Source organism: Megalops cyprinoides, chromosome 17, assembly GCF_013368585.1.
Source record: "Megalops cyprinoides isolate fMegCyp1 chromosome 17, fMegCyp1.pri, whole genome shotgun sequence".
NCBI lineage: Eukaryota > Metazoa > Chordata > Actinopteri > Elopiformes > Megalopidae > Megalops > Megalops cyprinoides.
In genome coordinates this window covers 24962691-24971205 of record NC_050599.1, presented here as the reverse complement: position 1 = coordinate 24971205, position 8515 = coordinate 24962691, and positions in this window count along the sequence as shown.

Genomic DNA, 8515 nt, shown 5'->3' with positions numbered 1-8515 from the left:
CCAGACAGTCTTGATTCCTTCTCTCATAATACCACCCTTTCTAATGAAGTAGATGTGTATTATTTTAAATTAGCATAGTAGGGCTGGCACAATTCAGAACTCAGTGGCTAGTTATGCTTGTAGTTAGACGGAAGGAGAGAGGTCTTAGCATTTTTCCCTTATTCATTCAAATTCACTGACAAAATATTTGGCTTTATGGATTTATATTTCACTTCATTTCTGATTCATGTCTGGCAGGATTTTTGAGTGGTTTTTAAAAAGACATGTTCTGATTTTTTAAGGGCCTCATTTAGACCAGAGATGTAAAATGGCCTCAGCCACTTACCTCCTCAGTATAATTCCATTCTGCACAGCTCACTGCCTCCTGCAGAAGATGCCCTTAAACTGAGAGCTACGCTCTTCAACAGAGCATACAAAATCCACCCAAAACTGCCCCCATGGATACATCACTGAGCAGGCCTCCAATCAGCTAATGCGTTCACTTTTGAAAATGACTGCACTCACTCGGCCATAAAACTGCATTTTCACTTACCAAACTACCTACCCCCACTATCAGTCTGCAATCTCCTCCCCAAACGCCCCGCTAACAGACATACAAGGATCACTCCTTTCATCACAAACCCCCCAATTCCTCTGCTACAATTCAAAGACAATTATGCTCAAAGATCCTTTTTCTCCACGTACCCCAAAATTCAGAACGACATCCTCCTATCAGTCAAAACAGTCACCTCTTCTAGAACATTTCAGCAAAAATACAAACACTGAGTTCCTTTGCAAACTGAATTGCAACCATTTAGTTCTGCTCTACATCAGCCAAAACTCTGAGGCTGTGCTCTGCCCCAGCTGTTTATAATCTCCCACTTTTTTCCCTCCTCATCCCTCTAACTCGTAATCTTGCTATATGTTTAAGCCACACCCATTTCCCCCCAGCATTACTCAATCCACCTCCCCATCCTCTCTGCAACAGAGGACACCTGCTGTTTTGTTTTATTTTTATGCATCTCCCCAGTAGGCATATAAATAAAATGCAAATGAACATGCTTGACACACATCAATATGTAGTGCATACAGTTGATAATACACCGTCAATTATCTCCACTTTAGATTTCTGTTCACATTGTGTGATGAAAAATATTTTCTTCAATGCATGCAATATACATAACTGTATAACTAAGTGGAAATTACTTTTAAAGTGTTCCATAGTTTTGGGCCATACTTAAATTTCTTATTTCTTATATGACATTATTGTTTCACCATATGTTGGTATAAATTACCTTTTTCATAGGAGATAGATGTTCCATCTTGATTCAAAACAGTTTAGACTTGTTACTTTTTTAGAGAAAGAGAAGTGTGTAATTTAAAGTTAAAGCACAGATCATGGATTATGACTGATGCTGCCGGTTCCATTACTCAGCAAACCACCCATAGGATTGAACAGCAGTGTTCAGCCCATGATCTGACCAATAGCAGATTTGTCAGACAAAACACAAGAGGTTCCTTCTATAGTGACGTTTGGATATATCATAAATGCAGGAGTGTCAAACTGGAAGGAGGAGGGGTGGCCACAGGCTTAAGCTTCAGCTAATTACCTGGGTTCAGTGGGTCCATTTAGTTAATTAGCTGAATGTATTTAAAGGGATGCATGTTTCATAGCCCACTGCAGTAAAATATTTGAGTATGAGGAGCATATTCAATATCCGGCTGCAATGTATCATTGCATCAATCACAGGCCAGACAAGGTAAAAGATCAGACTGGTTAAGGAATGAAGACCTTTACATTGTTTATTCCTTTAGCTCCTGTCCAGAGCTCAATTACAGATTAGTTCATATGATAAAATTAGATAAATAGTAGTATATATACCAGTATCACCTGTGACACAACAGGAACAAATCAAAAGTGTCACTGTATAAATCAGTCCTGCAATAAACATCCTGCTATGCCCAGCTGGGTGGACTGCTGCTGGAAGGTCAGACGCATTTTGGCCCTGGCTCACTGTGTCCGGCAGAACCAGCAGCTCAGCCCGGTTTTGCAGAACCTCCCCGCCGTTTGGATAGACGAGGCACATATCTGCACACACACAAAAAACACACCCACAGGAGAAAGATTTGTGCATACATTAAGACACACAAACGCACATGTACACACAAAATACACATCCTGGAGTAAAATCCAGTGTCTTTGTTCAACAGTAGTGCCCTACCTGGGAATTGAACCTGCATACCTCTCGTTGCAGGACCAGTTCATGAACTGCTGTAACACATTTGTGAAAATTCTAGATGTGGTAATTGTAAACACACCTGTATGAATATCTGTCCTGCTCACCACTGCAGACATCTTGAACAACAGTGGGCTGACCAGCATCAGCTTTGCGGCTGCTGTTGGTGAGTTTGCAGGGTGTTTTTGAAGGGAGGTAAAGCCATCTGGCTGCAGATGAAACTGCATTGAGCAAACGCCGTTCGGCACAGACACCGGCGGAAATGACATTCGCCAGCCCCAATCCGGACATCTCCATCACCACCCAGATTTTTGAGAGGCTTCCAACTTCAGGGAGACATGAAATGGCCCGTTTTCATCGCTCAGAGAAGTAACGTGACATTCGGCTGCTTTTACACACTGGTCACTGAGCAGCAACAAGTCCTTGGGAAACACCAGTGAGGTTAAATCAACTTTGAAAACAAGACTTCAGACCACTCTAACGTTTGTATACCATGACTACGGTATCGCGACCTAAAGGAGTACAAGTTTCGTAGTTGAGAAATGGAACTTTGCACACGCATTCAAATTTTACTCTCAGTTGCAATGAAGTTTTACACTGGAAAAGCTGTCCATTGAAAAAACCTTTCTTCAGATTAAACTTGCTGTTTTTCCCCCTCAAAGTAAATATGCATATGAACAGAGCATTGCATCGAGTACTCTGTGTTTCTGTTGTGTGGCAGAGGCGGAGACAGAGAAGGGGGGATCTCAAAGGAGGAAGTGGGGGAGTCCATGCCCCAGATCTGTCAGACGCGGTGGAGCTCGGTAGCACTCGTCTTTGTCATGGAAATACTTGATGTCTGGAAACTGAGCGGCGACACAAAATGTGATAGACATGCAGCCTTTTGCTATTAATAGCAGTGGTTAAAACATTAGCAATGAAGCTAGGGAGGATTGTTTTTTTTTCTGAGCAGGAGGTACAAGGAGGGATATATGAAAGCCTGACTGATGGATGTGTGCTTTAAATATGCATTTCTGTCAAGCAGTCACCTCTAGATTGTCTTGGCTTTTTTTTTTTTTTTCTGAAAAATCCAACTGTTCGAGACCAACCTCTGAAGCGCGCTGACCACCTGGTCCTGCTATGTCTCTCGGGCTCATTTTCAGGCCCTTTTTCAAAAATAGACACTCCGCGCTCGCCTCCCTGCTTCCCCGCCCTCCTTTTCCGGCCTCCTGTCAGCAGAACAGCTGCTCACCCTGTTCGCACAATGACTAGGCGCGTCACTCATGCCGGGCACAGCCTGCGAAAGCCCCCTGGTCTTCGTGGAAGTTTGGGACCCCTGAAATAACGGGGAAAGACATGCCCACTGACGCCGGACAGAGAGCAGCTCTGACAGGCGGGCCTTTTGCGCGGCCTCACGTTAGCTGAAGGGAGACCGAGCTCTCTGGGAAGTGGCGGGTTTTTACCGGGAATGTTTTCAGCGAGTCCATTATGCGCCTGGTCTGTCCGGGCGTATCACTGTAAGGAGGGGGAATAATCTGTGTTAATGGCAGAACTACAGTGGAATTACAGTGAACTCGCACTCGGGGCGAGGACACTGTGACAGGTCATATCAAATGGAGTTCAGCGCCAGAAAGTGTTGTGTTTTTCAAAGAAAGAAAGAAAGAAACAACTTGACCGTAACGTTACATTGTTAAGGGCAGCGATGTGGAACATGAGTAGTAAGCAGGGCTTGTTACCCAGAGGCTCCAGGTGGGGAACAGTGGGCTGTAGCCTCGAGCAAGGCATTTAACCTGAGTTGCTCCTCTAGAACAGCCGGTGGAAATATGTATGATGGAAACCATGTAAGTTGTTGTGCATGAGGGCGTCTTCACACCAGCTGTACAATGTAATAACACCGTGGAATTCCATATAGCCACTAATTCAAAAAGACAGCAAAGCTGACACAAAATCAGGATGCAAAATTGATAAGATGTGCTAATTAATCAAGTCTCAGAGGAAATGAAGTTTCGCCACATTTAAATATGTTTTGCAATCGAGTGTGAATGAATGATGCCCTGGCTTGGTTTTATATTGAACAGCTAATAAAAGCTAAACATCACCTCTATAAATCAAATACTATCAACTGATTGATCATTGTCTACTAATGCACTTATACAACAACACAATCAATCACTGAAGCGAACCTACCTTGAAATAGCCGATCATAGCGGCATTTAATTTTGTTCAATTTAGCAATTGAGCCATAATGTTCTCCAAAATTAATATTCTTTGTGTAATCAATAAAACTGGACAGTGCTTCAGCACTAAGGGGTGCATGCAATCTAGCTTCAGGGTCATTTAGTTTTGAAGAAACAAACCAGGAAATTTCTATTTTAATTTAAAATTTATTTTATACTTTAATCACATTTTACTTCACTAGTAAATTTTTAGTGATAAGTAAGAATAAGTAAGAATGTAATTCTTGCTTAAATTCCTTACAGTTAATGTGAAAGCTCCATCGTGGTTTGGTCACATTTAACAATGATCACATTTAGTCCAGTCAGACAAGACACTACAGGCCCTGCCGTTTCAGAAACATCTCATCATTGTTTCAGTAAAGTATGGCTGACGTGAGAATTTATTTAAATAAGTGTCAAGTGTTTTCAGTGGAAAAAAAAAATCTTACTCTCTTGCAACATGACAGCAATATAATGCATACCTACCCCACTCCAAAAATAGACACATTTCTAACAATCAGTGCTGCCATCTGTATAACAGTGTATTCATCATGACTGACAGTATGACTCAGGTATACAGACAAGCTAGCTAATATTTCTGATAAATCTACCACACTCAATTATTCACAAAACACTCAGTGTATCTGGAGAGGAGGGTACCGCATAACTGATAATGAATTGCAGAATGTGCTGTACTGGTTCTGCAGTAATTCATTTTACTAACTGCATGCACTAGAGTAGGTAGGCCTAAGAGCTTTAATATTAAAAGGACTGTAACCTTTTACTTTAAAATTCATATTGGTTATGTATGATCCCATACACTTTCATTTTAAATTGCATAGTAAAGATTGCGTATGCTGTAGATTTTAAACCTATATAAAGGACAGCATTAGTGTAAGGGACATTGATAAATTTAGTTTGTGCTTATAGCCTAGGAGGCATGTTTTCTTCACCTCTGTCACTCCATATAAGACTGTCGACTGGGAAAAAAAAAAATCAGTAGGAGACAATGATGCTGCATTCACTGTGAGAGAACCACTCAGGACTGCCATGGTGATGATGATGTCCACCACCACACCATCCCAGCCTCATGAGAACAGGACCTGTTTAGCGTGACACCGTGACACTGTGGGAGGTCAAGACCAGCTTCAGCCAATCCCGTACGATGGTAGTGGCATGTGGTGGTAAGTCTGTCACACAGCTCTGCCTTCAAACACAGTCAAAGTACACTGCTCCCATTGCCTTCATCACACAAACCCTTTCATGAAATGACACAAGAAATGGCAATGTAAGTACTGCTAAAGGAAGAATATGTGTAGTAAGCTAGAGGCTATAACAGGACCATTCAAATACTGAACAGAACCAATGGAGGGCAACCAGTGTCTGACAGGATCATGTTTAGGGGCTGAAAATCCATTAAAAAACAGTTTAGGGAACATTTACTGTTGCCTATAGATGGCGCTGTGGAAGATAGAGAGGCATGTCTGGGACCTCACAAGGACTTAGGCCTCTTCTGGTGAGTATAGGGGTCTTACCCAGTTGAGACTTGTATGACTCTGTATGAACCTTGGGTTAAGAGCTTAAGTTAACATACTATGTGCTTTATATCTAAGCTGCAAGTGCTTTATGGTCTGTCAGAATGTGTCATTGAACAGGATGCTCTGAACCAGGATCCTCCTTACTCAAGGACATTAGTTCTTCCTTCTTGCCACCAGTCATGGCCTTGGAGACACAGATCCATAACTGATTCCAGCCCAGTCCACATCGAGATGCAGCTGCTATCCCTGCAGTATGCCTACTAAACTAGCCAACCCCATTTAACTGATCAACAACTCTGAGGTCTTACTGGTCCCCTCCCTGCCCGCCCCATCTTGGGCCACTCCCTCACCTCCCTCTCACTGGTTCTCATCTTGTCTATGCTATAAAAACCCCTACGCTGGCACATTGAACCCCCAACCATACTGTCAACCACTATTTAGCCATGTCTCTGCAAGTTACTCTGGATAAAATCATCTGCTAAATGACAATAATGCAACATCTCAGCTCTCCCTACAACCACACAACACTTTTGTGAACTCTACAGTTGACTCTCTGATGTGAACAACTGACAAGCAAGTCCAAACGTTTTCGCCGTTCCTTATTTTGCACGTTGCGGGCATCAAACACACAGGTTGCTATGGTGATGGCAAGTAACCTCATAATAGAACATTTGAAGTAGGCAGAGCCATGCCATGCATTATCTGAGCGTGGCAGTCAGAGCAATCGGCTGTATTGTATCCAGTGAGATCTTCCCAGCCCCAGCAAGCATGTGATATAGCAGCACAGGGACATGTGATTAGTCAGTCAGTACAGGGACCCATATGGAACTTTCACCAATGGAACCGAGTTAGCATCAAATAAATGGCCTTTCAGAGGATTGTTCAAAACAAAATGCTTGAAGTCTGCTACAGTGAAGACATCATTTTACAATGGGGGATATGCTCAAGCCATTAATTTGGCAGTGGAATATTCCATGGCTCCCAGGATTGAATAAAAAAATAATCAAACCCTGCCACCACCCCCCCCCCCCCCCTCCAAGCGCCACACGAGGCTCCCGCTCTTTCTGTGTGAATAATGACTCACTGCACAGACTTGTATTCACTCACACTTACAGCCAGCAAAGCTACCAATATTTATGAATCATCCGCAATTTCATGCATAACTTAGGCTCTCCATTATCAATGTTAAAGACAGAACAGACAAAATTTAAACTTACATTAAATTACTGATCCATCACCGATTGATGGCTAAAGGAAAAGGAATATACTGAGGCAGATATGTAATGTTGTGTAATCCACACACCAGCCATGTTTTTACAATATTTGCATATATTTCTATTTTATCTTGTTTTATTTATTGAGGGGTGACAGTGGCTCAGGAGGTAGCGCAGTTGACTGGGGATTGGAAGGTCCCTGGTTTGAATCTGGCTCATCCTAGCAGAGTGTCGGAAGTGTCCTTGAGCAAGACACTGAACCCCCAACAGCTCCCAGTGGCCAGTTGGTAAGCCAGTAGCAGCCTCTGCCACTGGTAGGTAGATGTGAGGCATATAACTGTAAAGTGTTTTGAGTACTCAAATGAGTAGAAAAGTGCTATATAAATGCAGTCCATTTATTGTTGTCTTTATATTCTTTACCTTTGCCTTCAGTGAATGTCCTGTCTTTACATAGTTATTTCAATTTATGAAAAGTACCATATCAAATGTTATATTATTACTACTATCATCATCATCAGTTCATAGTAATCACATTTTCATTTTCCTTATAATAATACATTTTTCTCATGTCCACCATTTCATCAGGGCAGATAGGCCTGCTGATCACTTACTGTGATGTTAAATTAATTTATTCAGTTTTTTAATAAACCATAAACCATTTGTGGTTTTACAAATTATACATAATGTAAAAACAAACAGAAAAAAATGACAGTCAAGAGCTGGAAATTGGATATTTACCAGTGTATCGATGAAGAAAACGTGTTAAAATCCATTCTTCAAGGTAAGGTAGAGAGGTCGATCGTGATAACACAATTTTCCTTATTTTATGAAATGAATCACGAAATTCACTGCATTCTTTACATCATATTAACAAGGCAAGATTTTTCCTATACAGATTTATACACTTAGAATGAATATATTGCTATAGAAATGCACATTTGCAACCTATGCGATCACTTCCTTTGTATCTTAAGCAAAATCAACACACTCAGCAAGTGTACCCTGTCAGCATTTAGAGAAAATTAGTTGGAAACAGCATTCAAGGGTTATCTGCACTGTACTTTTCAAGAGTAAATGCATACATGCCTTCAAGGACAAATACCTTCACATTTCAAACTGCAACAAACATTTGACCAAGAGAGGGGGGTGACATCACAGTGTCCCTCCACAGAAGACCATTAGGGCTTAGAGGTGGTTGCGGAATTGAACTTACAGGTTCAAATCCGGGCTGTGGCACTGCTGCTGTGCCCCTGGACAAAGTGATGTAACCTGAAGTGTTCAGTCCTGCTGCACAAACTGATCATATTTCAAATAAAATACAGCTAATGAAGTGATGTGGCTCACCCTTGGTG